At 32.3% G+C, this 19,700-nt stretch overlaps 1 protein-coding gene and 2 long non-coding RNA genes across 3 annotated transcripts in view; 1 reads left to right on the forward strand and 2 right to left on the reverse strand.

Annotated features, from left to right (window-relative positions):
• Positions 1 to 241: 241 nt before the first annotated feature.
• LOC149130265 (uncharacterized) lies at positions 242 to 4,055 on the reverse strand. The gene is made up of 2 exons (XR_016239131.1): positions 2,487 to 4,055; positions 242 to 1,669 (listed from the first exon to the last, which is right to left on the reverse strand). It is a non-coding gene; the product is annotated as an uncharacterized LOC149130265 (long non-coding RNA).
• Positions 4,056 to 6,452: 2,397 nt separating this feature from the next.
• Positions 6,453 to 14,184, reverse strand: LOC149130266 (uncharacterized). The gene is made up of 2 exons (XR_016239116.1): positions 9,661 to 14,184; positions 6,453 to 6,622 (listed from the first exon to the last, which is right to left on the reverse strand). It is a non-coding gene; the product is annotated as an uncharacterized LOC149130266 (long non-coding RNA).
• A 2,598-nt stretch (positions 14,185 to 16,782) lies between these two features.
• The window catches only part of LOC106879204 (F-box only protein 8), a 67,642-nt gene continuing 64,724 nt past the window's right edge, over positions 16,783 to 19,700 (forward strand). The window contains exon 1 of the mRNA XM_089346010.1: positions 16,783 to 16,805. The gene's annotated coding sequence lies outside the window, so the exon portion shown is untranslated. The remainder of the gene's footprint in view (positions 16,806 to 19,700) is intronic.

The raw sequence follows: 19,700 nt of genomic DNA on the forward strand, positions 1-19,700 counted from the left end.
TTAAAATCTAAATTCTATTTAAATCTAAAATTTCTAAGACAAGAAATCTAAAAAATTAATTCTAAAATTTCTAAATTCGGAAAAGCTAAATCTAAATTTTCTAAAGGAAATTAAAATCTAAAATCTAATAAAAAATATCTAAAATCCAATTCTAAAATAATCTGTCTAAAATTTCGAAGAAAAAAAAATATACTTTCTAAAACTAATATCTAAAATTAAGAAAATCTATGAAATAAATATCTAAAATATCCACTTCCCCTTTTGCTAAATGGCTACTGTTTCTTATTTTTTTTTTTTTTTTTGTTTTTTTTTAATTTAAAAATTCAATTTCAAAATACAATTAATTTCATTTTTTAATTTTACACACACATGACAAAAAATAGACACATCTTTTTCTATTTAAAAGTTTTTAAAATGAATTATGTGTTTTGTTTTGTGCAATGTAATTTTTGTGCTGTGTAAAAAAATAAATAGTCCTATGTGACAAAAAACGAAAAGTAAGCACTTTAGAAAAATGTGTTTTTTCACATCAAATGGTTGTTTTAGTTTTTTTCTTAACATGTATTTTTCATTTTACAAGTAATATTTAATAAATTTGAAGTGTGTGTGTGTGTGTGTATGTGGGGGGGGGCATGTATGAGTGTGTGTGTGTTAAGTGTTTCTGCAAGTATGTATGAAAAATTATTTGTGTGGGTATGTGTGTGTGTGTGTGGGGGGGGGGTGTATGGGTGAAAATTATTTGTGCTGGAATTGTTTGATTGTGTGTGGTGCGTATGTTTGTATAAATATATTTTTTAAATTTAATGTGAATTTTTAGATTATTATTAATCATTTAAATAAGTGTAGGAGAATGTGTGTGTGTTTCAGCAGGTATGTGTGGAAAATTATTTATGTGTGTGTATGTTTGGATGTCTGTATCTGTGTGGAGAAAATTAATTTCTAAAATTTTTAATCTAAAATAAGTATGTGTGAAAAATTGATTTCGAAAATTATTTATGTATGGGTAAATTAATAATTGATTTTAAACTGAAAATTCACATTTAAATAAGTGTATGTGTGAATATATATCAAATGTATGTGTGTAATGTGTGGGGGGGGGGTATGTGTGTGTGTGGGGGGAATGTGTGTGAGTGTCTGAATTTGTGTGTGGGTTTGTATATTTTAAAATTTAATGATTAAATGTGAATTTTTAAATTGTGTGTATGTATGTGGATGTGTGTGAGTGTGTGTGTGTGTGAATTTGGGGATGTGTGTGGGGTGGGGGGTGTGGATTGTGTGTGAGTATGCGTGTGGGGGTATGTATGTGTGGGTATGTGCAGAAAATTAATTTCGAGTATGTGTTGATATGTTTGGGTGTGTGTAAGGTATGTGTATATGTGTGTGTGGGGGGGGGGGATGTGTGTGAATTTGTGTGGGTGTGTGTGAATTTTTTGGGTATGTTTTTGAGTGTGTGTGTATGTGTGTTTCTGCGACTATGTGTGTGTGTGTGTGTAAAATATATTTAAAATTTAATGATCAATTTTAATTAAATGTCAATTATTATATAGAAAAATTTACTTTATAATTTCGAGAATTAGTCTATTCAATTATGTCATGTGTGTGCAATTACAAAAATTAATTTCAAATTCTGCTGCTGCTGCTGCTTCTTCTTTCGTTTCCGGGTCGCACTCTACAAATATAAGAAAAAAAAAAAAAAGAAAATAGGTTAGAAAAACAAATTAAATATGTTCAATTAAAAATAAATGTTTCAACTACTTTAATTTAAGATGTATACAGTGCTCCAGCATGGCCGCAAAGGACTCAAAGAGTTGAACCTTTAAACGGGGAGGGGTTAAAAGCCAAAACAGGGTCAAAGAAAATGGTTGAAAACGGCTTTATTCAAAGTTTTTTAAAAAAGCAAAAAATTCATTTTCAAGGGACGTAACTCTTGCAATTCATATTTTCTAGTTGCCTCCCTTACAAAATAATATTAAATAATAAAGAATTGAAATTATTAGAAATAAATAAACAGAGAAAGAGAGGGAATTATAGAGACAGAAATAACAAGATGGGGGAGATTCAGAAGAGACGAGACAAAGACACATGGGGGGGGGGGGGTAAAATACAGAGAGAAACAGAGAGAGGCAAAGAAAGAAATAAAGAGAGTGACAGAGACAAAAAGTACAGAGAAGGAAACAGAGAGACAAAAGGAAAAAGAGGGGGGGGGGGGAGATACAGAAAGGGAGATGGGGGGGGGGTTAAGAATCAGACAGAAACAGAGACATCACAAGGAGAGTGACAGAGAAAAGAACAGAGAGGGAAACACAGAGACAAAGAAGGAAGGATAAAGATGGGGGGGGGGTTAAAGAAGAGACAGGTGGAGGGTGAGAGACAGGGAGAAACAAAGAATGAAGATGGAGTGACTTCTTTCAGTTGAATGCGGTCATGCTGGAGCAGTGCAGAAAAATTAAGGACAAGATTTCAAAGACAAAAAAAATGGTACTCACCTTTTACGTTCTAATTTCAAATTCTGAGAAGTCTCATCTCCCATTCAGCAGTGCAATGTATGGAAAAAAGAAAAAAAAGGGCATTACAAAACAAATCAATGACAACATGCATATGCTGAAAAAAAACAGAAAAAACACACTCAAATCTACTTATAATACAAATGTTTCGGATGCACGATATGCGAGAACGACGAGCGTGCCTTTAAAGCGCAAGTATCCCTTCTAAACGGCTATCGATTAGTTTACGTCGACAAAGCACAACACTTTGGCAAAAAGCGACCGATGGAGCAAGTACTAAGCTTTCAGAAATAAGTCATGTGATTTCCTTTCAGACAAAATCACATATGAAGAAATTTAATAAAGTAAATTAGATAATTAGATAATTTAGTAGAGAAATGTTATTTCCATGGTTAGTATGGTTAGTGGAATTAAATCTTTCCATGTGTGACTCGTTTCCATCCCCCCATTGTGTACTGCGGCCACAATGAGAGGACCGCCTTTAATCGATCCCATGGCTGATTCCTTACTTAATACTTATTCCATCGGTAGCTTTTTGACAAACTGCTACAATTCGTCAATGTAAACTATTCAGAGAACAGTCTTGAATTGATAAGTTGATGCTTACCAACACACAGACGCAAACACACATGTGTGAGCAACACAAAAATTTGCAAATAAGTAGATTTAAATGCTTCTTTCAAATCTTTTCAATCTGCTACAGAATAAAGTGAAATAAGAAACAAGTGACAAGGTGCTTACCGGTATTTCTGCCATCAATTTCACAGGTGTTCCTTTCCGCTCTCCAGTTGTGGCAAAAAGAAAAAAAGAAAAAAAGTTAGAAAACATTCTCAAACAACACTCAGAAAATAATGACAAGGGGGGTGGGGGGTTGTTAAGAAAACGTCAACTGAAATCACAAGGGTTTTGTTTACATCTAATCAATCAGCTAACCCTAAAACCTAACCCTAACACTAAAGCTATACCTAACAGAGACCAATTAAATTTAAACAGGACCCATGTATACTTTAAGTTGACGTTTTCTCAATGCCACAAAAAACAAAATGTACTCACCTGCGTTCTCAGTTCAAAATCTGCACGGCTTTCCCTTGGAAAAAAAGAAAAAAAAACAAAGTCTTTTAGTAATAAACAAATGAAAACACAATTAAAATTCTATTTAAACATACTAAAATCTAAACTAAGTATCATCTATCTTTCATTTATGTGAACTAACGTAATCTCAAAGCACCAACCCTAACTAAAAATGCTTCTTAATTAACGTTCTTCACATCAAATAGAAAGATAGACGGATAAAAATAATTATCTAACTAACTAACCAAACAAAAAAATTAATTAGTAATTTTATACTTGCTTTTTTTTTACGTTCCGAGTTCAAATCCTGGGAAGTCTCATCAACGGAATGTATGGAATCTGCAGAGAGGTGTCAGTCAGCTTCCCCTTGGAAAAAAAAAAAGAAAACAAACCGTGTTTTAGAAATAAATTCAAATACAATTTCACACTACTATATAGGAATTTTATACTTGCCTTTTTATGTTCTCAGTTCAAATTCTCCCATTCAACAGTGTGGAATGCATGGAAAAAAAAGAAAAAAATACCAGGAGTTACAAAACAAATCAATGACAACGTGCATATGCTGAAAAAAAAAGAAAAAACACACTCAAATCTACTTATAATACAAATGTTTCGGATGCACGATATGCGAGAACGACGAGCGTGCCTTTAAAGCGCAAGTATCCCTTCTAAACGGCTATCGATTAGTTTACGTCGACAAAGCACAACACTTTGGCAAAAAGCGACCGATGGAGCAAGTACTAAGCTTTCAGAAATAAGTCATGTGATTTCCTTTCAGACAAAATCACATATGAAGAAATTTAATAAAGTAAATTAGATAATTAGATAATTTAGTAGAGAAATGTTATTTCCATGGTTAGTATGGTTAGTGGAATTAAATCTTTCCATGTGTGACTCGTTTCCATCCCCCCATTGTGTACTGCGGCCACAATGAGAGGACCGCCTTTAATCGATCCCATGGCTGATTCCTTACTTAATACTTATTCCATCGGTAGCTTTTTGACAAACTGCTACAATTCGTCAATGTAAACTATTCAGAGAACAGTCTTGAATTGATAAGTTGATGCTTACCAACACACAGACGCAAACACACATGTGTGAGCAACACAAAAATTTGCAAATAAGTAGATTTAAATGCTTCTTTCAAATCTTTTCAATCTGCTACAGAATAAAGTGAAATAAGAAACAAGTGACAAGGTGCTTACCGGTATTTCTGCCATCAATTTCACAGGTGTTCCTTTCCGCTCTCCAGTTGTGGCAAAAAGAAAAAAAGAAAAAAAGTTAGAAAACATTCTCAAACAACACTCAGAAAATAATGACAAGGGGGGTGGGGGGTTGTTAAGAAAACGTCAACTGAAATCACAAGGGTTTTGTTTACATCTAATCAATCAGCTAACCCTAAAACCTAACCCTAACACTAAAGCTATACCTAACAGAGACCAATTAAATTTAAACAGGACCCATGTATACTTTAAGTTGACGTTTTCTCAATGCCACAAAAAACAAAATGTACTCACCTGCGTTCTCAGTTCAAAATCTGCACGGCTTTCCCTTGGAAAAAAAGAAAAAAAAACAAAGTCTTTTAGTAATAAACAAATGAAAACACAATTAAAATTCTATTTAAACATACTAAAATCTAAACTAAGTATCATCTATCTTTCATTTATGTGAACTAACGTAATCTCAAAGCACCAACCCTAACTAAAAATGCTTCTTAATTAACGTTCTTCACATCAAATAGAAAGATAGACGGATAAAAATAATTATCTAACTAACTAACCAAACAAAAAAATTAATTAGTAATTTTATACTTGCTTTTTTTTTACGTTCCGAGTTCAAATCCTGGGAAGTCTCATCAACGGAATGTATGGAATCTGCAGAGAGGTGTCAGTCAGCTTCCCCTTGGAAAAAAAAAAAGAACACAAACCGTGTTTTAGAAATAAATTCAAATACAATTTCACACTACTATTTAGGAATTTTATACTTGCCTTTTTATGTTCTCAGTTCAAATTCTCCCATTCAGCAGTGTGGAATGCATGGAAAAAAAAGAAAAAAATACCAGGAGTTACAAAACAAATCAATGACAACGTGCATATGCTGAAAAAAAAAGAAAAAACACACTCAAATCTACTTATAATACAAATGTTTCGGATGCACGATATGCGAGAACGACGAGCGTGCCTTTAAAGCGCAAGTATCCCTTCTAAACGGCTATCGATTAGTTTACGTCGACAAAGCACAACACTTTGGCAAAAAGCGACCGATGGAGCAAGTACTAAGCTTTCAGAAATAAGTCATGTGATTTCCTTTCACTAAAAAAGGTGCTGACAAAATCACATTTGAAGAAATTTAATAAAGTAAATTAGATAATTTAGTAGAGAAATGTTATTTTCATGGTTAGTATGGTTAGTGGAATTAAATCTTTCCATATGTGACTCGTTTCCATCCCCCCATTGTGTACTGCGGCCACAATGAGAGGACCGCCTTTAATCGATCCCATGGCTGATTCCTTACTTAATACTTATTCCATCGGTAGCTTTTTGACAAACTGCTACAATTCGTCAATGTAAACTATTCAGATAACAGTCTTGAATTGATAAGTTGACGCTTACCAACACACAGACGCAAACACACATGTGTGAGCAACACAAAAATTTGCAAATAAGTAGATTTAAATGCTTCTTTCAAATCTTTTCAATCTGCTACAGAATAAAGTGAAATAAGAAACAAGTGACAAAGTGCTTACCGGTATTTCTGCCATCAATTTCACAGGTGTTCCTTTCCGCTCTCCAGTTGTGGCAAAAAGAAAAAAAGAAAAAAAAGTTAGAAAACATTCTCAAACAACAGTCAGAAAATAATGACAAGGGGGGTGGGGGGTTGTTAAGAAAACGTCAACTGAAACCACAAGGATTTTGTTTACATCTAATCAGCTAACCCTAACCTAACCCTAACACTAACCCTAACTAAAAGTCCAATTAAATTTAAACATAACCCATGTACTTTTTAAATTGACGTTTTCTCAATGCCACAAAAAAAAATGTTCTCACCTGCGTTCTCACTTCGAAATCTGCACAGCTTTCCCTTGCAAAAAAAATAAAACAAAGTCTTTTAGTAATAAAAAAATCAATACACAATTACAATTCAATTTAAACATACTAAAATCTAAACTAAGTATCATCTATCTTTCATTTATGTGAACTAACGTAATCTCAAAGCACCAACCCTAACTAAAAATGCTTCTAAATTAACGTTCTTCACATCAAATAGAAAGATAGACGCATAAAAATAATTATCTAACTAACTAAAAAAATTAATTAGTAATTTTATACTTGCTTTTTTTTTACGTTCCGAGTTCAAATCCTGGGAAGTCTCATCAATAGAATGTTCCGAGTTCAGAAGTCTCATCAATGGAATGTATGGAATCTGCAGAGAGAGGTGTCAGTCAGCTTGGAAAAAAAAAAAAGAAAACAAACCGTGTTTTAGAAATAAATTCAAATACAATTTCACACTACTATTTAGGAATTTTATACTTGCCTTTTTATGTTCTCAGTTCAAATTCTCCCATTCAGCAGTGTGGAATGCATGGAAAAAAAAGAAAAAAATACCAGGAGTTACAAAACAAATCAATGACAATATTATGCATATGCTAAAAAAAAAAGAAGAAAAGAAAGCACTCAAATCTACTTATAATACAAATGTTTCGGATGCACGATATGCGAGAACGACGAGCGTGCCTTTAAAGCGCAAGTATCCCTTCTAAACGGCTATCGATTAGTTTACGTCGACAAAGCACAACACTTTGGCAAAAAGCGACCGATGGAGCAAGTACTAAGCTTTCAGAAATAAGTCATGTGATTTCCTTTCAGACAAAATCACATATGAAGAAATTTAATAAAGTAAATTAGATAATTTAGTAGAGAAATGTTATTTCCATGGTTAGTATGGTTAGTGGAATTAAATCTTTCCATGTGTGACTCGTTTCCATCCCCCCATTGTGTACTGCGGCCACAATGAGAGGACCGCCTTTAATCGATCCCATGGCTGATTCCTTACTTAATACTTATTCCATCGGTAGCTTTTTGACAAACTGCTACAATTCGTCAATGTAAACTATTCAGATAACAGTCTTGAATTGATAAGTTGATGCTTACCAACACACAGACGCAAACACACATGTGTGAGCAACACAAAAATTTGCAAATAAGTAGATTTAAATGCTTCTTTCAAATCTTTTCAATCTGCTACAGAATAAAGTGAAATAAGAAACAAGTGACAAGGTGCTTACCGGTATTTCTGCCATCAATTTCACAGGTGTTCCTTTCCGCTCTCCAGTTGTGGCAAAAAGAAAAAAAGAAAAAAAGTTAGAAAACATTCTCAAACAACAGTCAGAAAATAATGACAAAGGGGGGTGGGGGGTTGTTAAGAAAACGTTAACTGAAACCACAAGGATTTTGTTTACATCTAATCAGCTAACCCTAACCTAACCCTAACACTAACCCTAACTAAAAGTCCAATTAAATTTAAATTGACGTTTTCTCAATGCCACAAAAAACAAAATGTACTCACCTGCGTTCTCATTTCAAAATCTGCACGGCTTTCCCTTGGAAAAAAAGAAAAAAAAACAAAGTCTTTTAGTAATAAAAAAAATGAAAACACAATTAAAATTCAATTTAAATATACTAAAATCTAAACTAAGTATCATCTATCTTTCATTTATGTGAACTAACGTAATCTCAAAGCACCAACCCTAACTAAAAATGCTTCTTAATTAACGTTCTTCACATCAAATAGAAAGATAGACGCATAAAAATAATTATCTAACTAACTAACCAAACAAAAAAATTAATTAGTAATTTTATACTTGCTTTTTTTTATGTTCCGAGTTCAAATCCTGGGAAGTCTCATCAATGGAATGTATGGAATCTGCAGAGAGGTGTCAGTCAGCTTCCCCTTGGAAAAAAAAAAAGAAAACAAACCGTGTTTCAGAAATAAATTCAAATACAATTTCACACTACTATTTAGGAATTTTATACTTGCCTTTTTATGTTCTCAGTTCAAATTCTCCCATTCAGCAGTGTGGAATGCATGGAAAAAAAATAAAAAAATACCAGGAGTTACAAAACAAATCAATGAATATTATATGCATATGCTTTAAAAAAAAAAAAAAGTAAAAAAAAAAAAAAGAAAGCACTCAAATCTACTTATAATAGAAATGTTTTGCGTGCACCTTATATGCATTTGCACCAATGAGCCTTTAAAGCGCAACTATCAATTCGAAACCGTTACCAATCCGTTTACGTCGACAAAGCACAACACTCTGGCAAAAAGCGACCGATGAAGCAAGTACTAGAGCTTTGAGAACAAAGTCATAGGATTTCTTTTGACTAAGAAGTACATTAGATATAATTAGTACATTAGATAATTAGTACAGAACTCATATTTTTATAATTAGTATAGTTAGTGTAATCTTCCTGTGTCCAACCATTGTGGCCGCAGTTCACAATGGGGGGACCGCCTTTAGTCGAAACAATCCCATCACTTCTTCCTCGCCAAACCTTAATACTTATTCCATCGGTAGCTTTTTGACAAACTGCTAGACTTCGTCAATGTAAACTAATTAGACAACAGTCGTGAATTGATAAGTTGACTTACCAACACACAGACGCAAACACACATGTGTGGGCAACACAAACATTTCCATATAAGTAGACTCAAATGCTTCTTTGCAATGAACAAACAAACGACAAAGTGCTTACCGGCATTTTCTGCCATCGATTTCACAGGTCTTGCTTTGCACTCTCTCCCATGGTCGATTTTATTATGTAAAAAGACAAAAAAAAAAAATGTATTACCAAACATTGTCAAACAACATTCAGAAAATAATTGCATAAGGGGGGTGGGGTTATCTTAAGAAAACGTCAACTGAAATCACAAGGGTTTTGTTTACATCTAATCAATCAGCTAACCCTAAAACCTAACCCTAACACTAAAGCTACCTAACAGAGGACCAATTAAATTTAAACAGGACCCATGTATACTTTAAGTTGACGTTTTCTCAATGCCACAAAAAACAAAATGTACTTACCTGCGTTCTCAGTTCAAAATCTGCACAGTTCAGTCAGCTTTCCCTTGGATAAAAATAAAAAAAAAACAAAGGCTTTTAGTAATAAAAAAAATTAAAACAATTAAAATTCAATTTAAACATACTAAAATCTAAACTAATTAATCTATCTTTCATTTATGTGAACTAACGTAATCTCAAAGCACCAACCCTAACTAAAAATGCTTCTTAATTAACGTTCTTCACATCAAATAGAAAGACCGATAAAAATAATTATCTAACTAACTAACTAACCAAACAAAAAAATTTATTAGTAATTTTATACTTGCTTTTTTACGTTCCGAGTTCAAATCCTGGGAAGTCTCATCAATGGAATCTGCAGAGAGGTGTCAGCCAGCTTCCCCTTGGGAAAAAAAAAAGAAAACAAACCGTGTTTTAGAAATAAATTCAAATACAATTTCACACTAGTATAGGAATTTTATACTTGCCTTTTTATGTTCTCAGTTCAAATTCTCCCATTCAGCAGTGTGGAATGCATGGAAAAAAAATAAAAAAATACCAGGAGTTACAAAACAAATCAATGAATATTATATGCATATGCTTTAAAAAAAAAAAAAAGGAAAAAAAAAAAAAGAAAGCACTCAAATCTACTTATAATAGAAATGTTTTGCGTGCACCTTATATGCATTTGCACCAATGAGCCTTTAAAGCGCAACTATCAATTCGAAACCGTTACCAATCCGTTTACGTCGACAAAGCACAACACTCTGGCAAAAAGCGACCGATGAAGCAAGTACTAGAGCTTTGAGAACTAAGTCATAGGATTTCTTTTGACTAAGAAGTACATTAGATATAATTAGTACATTAGATAATATTAGTACAGAACTCATATTTTTATAATTAGTATAGTTAGTGTAATCTTCCTGTGTCCAACCATTGTGGCCGCAGTTCACAATGGGGGGACCGCCTTTAGTCGAAACAATCCCATCACTTCTTCCTCGCCAAACCTTAATACTTATTCCATCGGTAGCTTTTTGACAAACTGCTAGACTTCGTCAATGTAAACTAATTAGACAACAGTCGTGAATTGATAAGTTGACTTACCAACACACAGACGCAAACACACATGTGTGGGCAACACAAACATTTCCATATAAGTAGACTCAAATGCTTCTTTGCAATGAACAAACAAACGACAAAGTGCTTACCGGCATTTTCTGCCATCGATTTCACAGGTCTTGCTTTGCACTCTCTCCCATGGTCGATTTTATTATGTAAAAAGACAAAAAAAAAAAATGTATTACCAAACATTGTCAAACAACATTCAGAAAATAATTGCATAAGGGGGGTGGGGTTATCTTAAGAAAACGTCAACTGAAATCACAAGGGTTTTGTTTACATCTAATCAATCAGCTAACCCTAAAACCTAACCCTAACACTAAAGCTACCTAACAGAGGACCAATTAAATTTAAACAGGACCCATGTATACTTTAAGTTGACGTTTTCTCAATGCCACAAAAAACAAAATGTACTTACCTGCGTTCTCAGTTCAAAATCTGCACAGTTCAGTCAGCTTTCCCTTGGATAAAAATAAAAAAACAAAGGCTTTTAGTAATAAAAAAAATTAAAACAATTAAAATTCAATTTAAACATACTAAAATCTAAACTAATTAATCTATCTTTCATTTATGTGAACTAACGTAATCTCAAAGCACCAACCCTAACTAAAAATGCTTCTTAATTAACGTTCTTCACATCAAATAGAAAGACCGATAAAAATAATTATCTAACTAACTAACTAACCAAACAAAAAAATTTATTAGTAATTTTATACTTGCTTTTTTACGTTCCGAGTTCAAATCCTGGGAAGTCTCATCAATGGAATCTGCAGAGAGGTGTCAGCCAGCTTCCCCTTGGGAAAAAAAAAAGAAAACAAACCGTGTTTTAGAAATAAATTCAAATACAATTTCACACTAGTATAGGAATTTTATACTTGCCTTTTTATGTTCTCAGTTCAAATTCTCCCATTCAGCAGTGTGGAATGCATGGAAAAAAAATAAAAAAATACCAGGAGTTACAAAACAAATCAATGAATATTATATGCATATGCTTTAAAAAAAAAAAAAAGGAAAAAAAAAAAAAGAAAGCACTCAAATCTACTTATAATAGAAATGTTTTGCGTGCACCTTATATGCATTTGCACCAATGAGCCTTTAAAGCGCAACTATCAATTCGAAACCGTTACCAATCCGTTTACGTCGACAAAGCACAACACTCTGGCAAAAAGCGACCGATGAAGCAAGTACTAGAGCTTTGAGAACTAAGTCATAGGATTTCTTTTGACTAAGAAGTACATTAGATATAATTAGTACATTAGATAATATTAGTACAGAACTCATATTTTTATAATTAGTATAGTTAGTGTAATCTTCCTGTGTCCAACCATTGTGGCCGCAGTTCACAATGGGGGGACCGCCTTTAGTCGAAACAATCCCATCACTTCTTCCTCGCCAAACCTTAATACTTATTCCATCGGTAGCTTTTTGACAAACTGCTAGACTTCGTCAATGTAAACTAATTAGACAACAGTCGTGAATTGATAAGTTGACTTACCAACACACAGACGCAAACACACATGTGTGGGCAACACAAACATTTCCATATAAGTAGACTCAAATGCTTCTTTGCAATGAACAAACAAACGACAAAGTGCTTACCGGCATTTTCTGCCATCGATTTCACAGGTCTTGCTTTGCACTCTCTCCCATGGTGGATTTTATTATGTAAAAAGACAAAAAAAAAAAATGTATTACCAAACATTGTCAAACAACATTCAGAAAATAATTGCATAAGGGGGGTGGGGTTATCTTAAGAAAACGTCAACTGAAATCACAAGGGTTTTGTTTACATCTAATCAATCAGCTAACCCTAAAACCTAACCCTAACACTAAAGCTACCTAACAGAGGACCAATTAAATTTAAACAGGACCCATGTATACTTTAAGTTGACGTTTTCTCAATGCCACAAAAAACAAAATGTACTTACCTGCGTTCTCGGTTCAAAATCTGCACAGTTCAGTCAGCTTTCCCTTGGATAAAAATAAAAAAACAAAGGCTTTTAGTAATAAAAAAAATTAAAACAATTAAAATTCAATTTAAACATACTAAAATCTAAACTAATTAATCTATCTTTCATTTATGTGAACTAACGTAATCTCAAAGCACCAACCCTAACTAAAAATGCTTCTTAATTAACGTTCTTCACATCAAATAGAAAGACCGATAAAAATAATTATCTAACTAACTAACTAACCAAACAAAAAAATTTATTAGTAATTTTATACTTGCTTTTTTACGTTCCGAGTTCAAATCCTGGGAAGTCTCATCAATGGAATCTGCAGAGAGGTGTCAGCCAGCTTCCCCTTGGGAAAAAAAAAAGAAAACAAACCGTGTTTTAGAAATAAATTCAAATACAATTTCACACTAGTATAGGAATTTTATACTTGCCTTTTTATGTTCTCAGTTCAAATTCTCCCATTCAGCAGTGTGGAATGCATGGAAAAAAAATAAAAAAATACCAGGAGTTACAAAACAAATCAATGAATATTATATGCATATGCTTTAAAAAAAAAAAAAAGGAAAAAAAAAAAAAGAAAGCACTCAAATCTACTTATAATAGAAATGTTTTGCGTGCACCTTATATGCATTTGCACCAATGAGCCTTTAAAGCGCAACTATCAATTCGAAACCGTTACCAATCCGTTTGCGTCGACAAAGCACAACACTCTGGCAAAAAGCGACCGATGAAGCAAGTACTAGAGCTTTGAGAACTAAGTCATAGGATTTCTTTTGACTAAGAAGTACATTAGATATAATTAGTACATTAGATAATATTAGTACAGAACTCATATTTTTATAATTAGTATAGTTAGTGTAATCTTCCTGTGTCCAACCATTGTGGCCGCAGTTCACAATGGGGGGACCGCCTTTAGTCGAAACAATCCCATCACTTCTTCCTCGCCAAACCTTAATACTTATTCCATCGGTAGCTTTTTGACAAACTGCTAGACTTCGTCAATGTAAACTAATTAGACAACAGTCGTGAATTGATAAGTTGACTTACCAACACACAGACGCAAACACACATGTGTGGGCAACACAAACATTTCCATATAAGTAGACTCAAATGCTTCTTTGCAATGAACAAACAAACGACAAAGTGCTTACCGGCATTTTCTGCCATCGATTTCACAGGTCTTGCTTTGCACTCTCTCCCATGGTCGATTTTATTATGTAAAAAGACAAAAAAAAAAAATGTATTACCAAACATTGTCAAACAACATTCAGAAAATAATTGCATAAGGGGGGTGGGGTTATCTTAAGAAAACGTCAACTGAAATCACAAGGGTTTTGTTTACATCTAATCAATCAGCTAACCCTAAAACCTAACCCTAACACTAAAGCTACCTAACAGAGGACCAATTAAATTTAAACAGGACCCATGTATACTTTAAGTTGACGTTTTCTCAATGCCACAAAAAACAAAATGTACTTACCTGCGTTCTCGGTTCAAAATCTGCACAGTTCAGTCAGCTTTCCCTTGGATAAAAATAAAAAAACAAAGGCTTTTAGTAATAAAAAAAATTAAAACAATTAAAATTCAATTTAAACATACTAAAATCTAAACTAATTAATCTATCTTTCATTTATGTGAACTAACGTAATCTCAAAGCACCAACCCTAACTAAAAATGCTTCTTAATTAACGTTCTTCACATCAAATAGAAAGACCGATAAAAATAATTATCTAACTAACTAACTAACCAAACAAAAAAATTTATTAGTAATTTTATACTTGCTTTTTTACGTTCCGAGTTCAAATCCTGGGAAGTCTCATCAATGGAATCTGCAGAGAGGTGTCAGCCAGCTTCCCCTTGGGAAAAAAAAAAGAAAACAAACCGTGTTTTAGAAATAAATTCAAATACAATTTCACACTAGTATAGGAATTTTATACTTGCCTTTTTATGTTCTCAGTTCAAATTCTCCCATTCAGCAGTGTGGAATGCATGGAAAAAAAATAAAAAAATACCAGGAGTTACAAAACAAATCAATGAATATTATATGCATATGCTTTAAAAAAAAAAAAAGGGAAAAAAAAAAAAAGAAAGCACTCAAATCTACTTATAATAGAAATGTTTTGCGTGCACCTTATATGCATATGCACCAATGAGCCTTTAAAGCGCAACTATCAATTCGAAACCGTTACCAATCCGTTTGCGTCGACAAAGCACAACACTCTGGCAAAAAGCGACCGATGAAGCAAGTACTAGAGCTTTGAGAACTAAGTCATAGGATTTCTTTTGACTAAGAAGTACATTAGATATAATTAGTACATTAGATAATATTAGTACAGAACTCATATTTTTATAATTAGTATAGTTAGTGTAATCTTCCTGTGTCCAACCATTGTGGCCGCAGTTCACAATGGGGGGACCGCCTTTAGTCGAAACAATCCCATCACTTCTTCCTCGCCAAACCTTAATACTTATTCCATCGGTAGCTTTTTGACAAACTGCTAGACTTCGTCAATGTAAACTAATTAGACAACAGTCGTGAATTGATAAGTTGACTTACCAACACACAGACGCAAACACACATGTGTGGGCAACACAAACATTTCCATATAAGTAGACTCAAATGCTTCTTTGCAATGAACAAACAAACGACAAAGTGCTTACCGGCATTTTCTGCCATCGATTTCACAGGTCTTGCTTTGCACTCTCTCCCATGGTGGATTTTATTATGTAAAAAGACAAAAAAAAAAAATGTATTACCAAACATTGTCAAACAACATTCAGAAAATAATTGCATAAGGGGGGTGGGGTTATCTTAAGAAAACGTCAACTGAAATCACAAGGGTTTTGTTTACATCTAATCAATCAGCTAACCCTAAAACCTAACCCTAACACTAAAGCTACCTAACAGAGGACCAATTAAATTTAAACAGGACCCATGTATACTTTAAGTTGACGTTTTCTCAATGCCACAAATAACAAAATGTACTCAAAATGCTTCTTAATTAACGTTCTTCACATCAAATAGAAAGATAGACCGATAAAAATAATTATCTAACTAACTAACCAAAGAAAAAATTAATTAGTAATTTTATACTTGCTTTTTTACGTTCCGAGTTCAAATCCTGGGAAATCTCATCAATGGAATGTATGGAATCTGTCAGCTTCCCCTTGGGAAAAAAAAAAAAGAAAACAAACCGTGTTTTAGAAATAAATTCAAATACAATTTCACACTAGTATAGGAATTTTATACTTGCCTTTTATGTTCTCAGTTCAAATTCTCCCATTCAGCAGTGTGGAATGTATGGAAAAAATAAAAAAAAAATACCAGGAGTTACAAAACAAATCAATGACAATATATGCATATGCTAAAAAAAAAAAAAAAAAAAAAAAAAAAAATTAAGCGCAACTATCAATTCGAAACTGTTATCGATGAGTTTCCGTTGTACATTAGATAATTAGTAGAGAGATGTTATTTTTATATTTAGTATAATTAAATCCTAGTCCCCCAATAATCGTAATCATCGTAATCATAGGATTACGATGTTAAAAATCTAGACACTTAATAATAATTGAACTCGAGGGAGAAAAAGACATTAAAAAATTTTATTGGCTATGTATAAACGTTTCATAAGAATTTGAACCTGGATTCTATTACATTACTTTATAAGTAAATTAAAATAGAATTTGAAATGGAATCTTCTGACGAAAATAGAAAAAAAAACTCTTAAATGAACAAAGGTGAAAATAATAAAATAAGTCTTACATTTTCTTCGTTGGTTTTACAAGTCTGCCTGGTTGACGAAAATACAAAATAAGTGCCTCAAAAACTTTGTTATCGTATCGTATCGTATCGTATCGTGTTCAATTCGAAGACAAACACAGAACTGAATGGCACAACCCGGTAAGAGCTTTAAATAATAGTTTATTACGCAGTACGCACTCGAGAGGATGTCGGGAAGGCAAGACGAAACTATTATTTAAGCCCTTCCAAGCGGCATCGAAATCAGTTTCGTTTTGTCTTCGAAGTGAACACAACTCAACTCAACATAACACGCTGAGGTCTTCGTGCTATTTTTCGTCAACCAAGAAAAGGTAAGACTTATTTATTATACTGGTACACATGTTCACCTTTTCGTTATAATATTTAACAGTTTAAAATTCACATTTTTTTCAATGCAAGTTTTCTTTTTTTTTAATTTTCGTTACAAAATTCAGTTTCAAATTCTATTTTTAATTTAATGCGAATATTATTATTACTTATAAAGGTTCAAATTCTTAAGGTCGGTCTATCTTATACAATCCTATGAATAACATAAATATTTAAAGGTTCTCTGTTTCATATTTTTCATTCTATTTTAATTAGGGGAATTCTAGTGCCATTGGTCTATCTTAATCGATTCATAGCCAATAAATTTTTTAAAATGTATACTGCCGTTTTCTCTCATTTATAATCCTATGAATAACAAATGTTTAAAGGTTTCTCTGTTTCATATTTTTCAATACAAGTTTTTTATAATTTTCGTCAGAAGATTCCATTTTAATTTAATATTTCAACTGTGTATATGTAACTATTGGGGAATTCTAGTGTGTGGCATTATTCTATATATATATATATATTTTTTAACTATATTTCTAAAGATATATAGACATGTTTTAGAATATATATTATATTGGGCTCAAGACTTTTCACTGCTCAGTTTCAAATTCTATTTTAATTTAATGTGATTATTATTATTATTACTTATAAAGGTCGGTCTATCTTAATCGATTCATACCCAATAAATTTTTTTAAATGTACACACCTCTCTCTCTCTCTCTCTCTATTTTAATTTAAATATATTTATGAAGTGTCTAAGATTTATACAATCCTATGAATAGCATAAGTATTTAAACGTTCTCTGTTTCATATTTTTCAATACAAGTGTTTTTAATTTTCGTCAGAAGATTCCATTTCAAATCCTATTTTAATTTAATATGAATATTTCAACTATGTATATGTAACTATTGGGGGGGGAATTCTAGTGTGTGCCGTTATTCCATATATATTTCAACTATTGGGCTCAAAAGACTATTCAAAAAATTATTTGAAAAACATGTTAATATAGTATTTAAAAGACAAGGTAAGCTTTATATTTAATTACTGCTTTTACTTATCGTAAAAAGAACATGATCTTGTTTTGAGATTAACATGGGCTAATTACAAATTTAGATTTATTTAAGTCAAAATATAAAATAAACGACACTACTATTAAAAGCTTTGAAAATAATAAGGATCCTTTTAGAGTCAAGCATTAAATAAAGTGTACATTATATATTACATTAATAATTTGTAATTAGCCCATGTTAATCTCAAAACAAGTTCATGTCCTTTGTACGATAAGTGAAAGCAGTAATTAAATATCAAGTTTCTATATTGGATGTCCTTGTTCATTCCTACTATTTTTGGGGTTTTCTTTTTTGTCTTTTAAAACTTAATTATTATAAAACTATAGATCATATACTAATTTTTTTACATTATAAAAATAAAGCTTACCTTTTATGTATCTTTTAAATACTATTATATTAACAAAAATTATTTTTTCAAATAGTTTTTTGAGCCCATTATAATATTCTTAAACACCTCATCTATATAACCTTTGAGTTCAAAATTGACACTATTCAGGGTTCTTGTATTGAAGGATCCCCATGTATGTATGTATATATATACCTCTCTCTTCTATATGTATATATATTTGTGTATGTATATATAAAAAAACAAACCCAATTTCGGCTGCATAGAGTGCTGAACAATGCAGTGAAATGTGCATATGCTACAAAAAACAACAATCAAATGTCTTATAATAGAAATGTTTCGGAAATCCTATATGCAATTGCGCCATGTACATCTTTAAAGCGCAACTATCACTTCGAAACCGTCGATTGGTTTACGTCGAAGAGGTCTAACAGCTCGGCAAAAAGCGACCGATGGAGTAAGTGCTAAGCTTTGAAAAATAAGTCATGTGATTTCTTTTGATTAAAGTAGTTTACGAAAGCACATATAAAGAAATTTAATGAAGTACATTAGATAATTAGTAGAGAGATGCTATTAATATGGTTAGTGTGATTAAATCTTTCTATACGTGACTCCCTCTCTCTTTACTTGTTTCAGTCCCCCCCATTGTGTACTGCGGCCACAATGGGGGTACCGCCTTTAGTCGTTCCCATCACTTATTCCTCGCTAAACCTTAATACTTATTCCATCGGTAGCTTTTTGACAATCCGCTAGACTTCTTCTACGTAAACTAATAGACGACGGTCGTGAAATGATAAGTTAACGCTTACCAACACACAGACACAAAAACACATGTGTGGACAACACAAAAATTTCCAATATAAGTAGATTTGACTTGACTGCTTCTTTCTAACATATCCAAATTTCTCTGCGTTAGCCTTACTTGTTAATAGAATAAGGCTTAAATAAATCTAAGTCAAAATATAGAATAAACGACACTACTATTAAAAGCCTTGAAAATAATATGCATCCTTTTAGAGTCAAGCATTAAGTAAAATAAAATAAAATTTATTACATTATTTCAAGGCTTTTAATGGTAGTGTCGTTTATTCTATATTTTGACTTGAATAAATCTAAGCCTCATTACATTAATAATCTGTCATTATCCCAAGGTATTATTATATATATTAGCCTAAATTTATTTTTTTACACATCTATAGAACCTTTAAATTCAAAATTGACACTACTCAGGGTTCTTGTATCGAAGGATCGCCATATGTATATGTAAACATATTAATGATATAAAAACTTGGTGTGTGTATATATGTAATGTATGTGTTTATGTATATATTCTCCCATGAATTCATTAAGTGGTGGATTATATGGAAAAAATAAAAGAACAAACCATGTGGTAGAATACATTCTCAAACAAATCTACGTTCAGTTTCGGCTGCATAGACTGCTAAACAATACAGTGAAATATGCATATGCTACAA

Source organism: Octopus bimaculoides, chromosome 30 (assembly GCF_046866305.1).
Source record: "Octopus bimaculoides isolate indiv1 chromosome 30, ASM4686630v1, whole genome shotgun sequence".
Taxonomy (NCBI): Eukaryota; Metazoa; Mollusca; class Cephalopoda; order Octopoda; family Octopodidae; genus Octopus; species Octopus bimaculoides.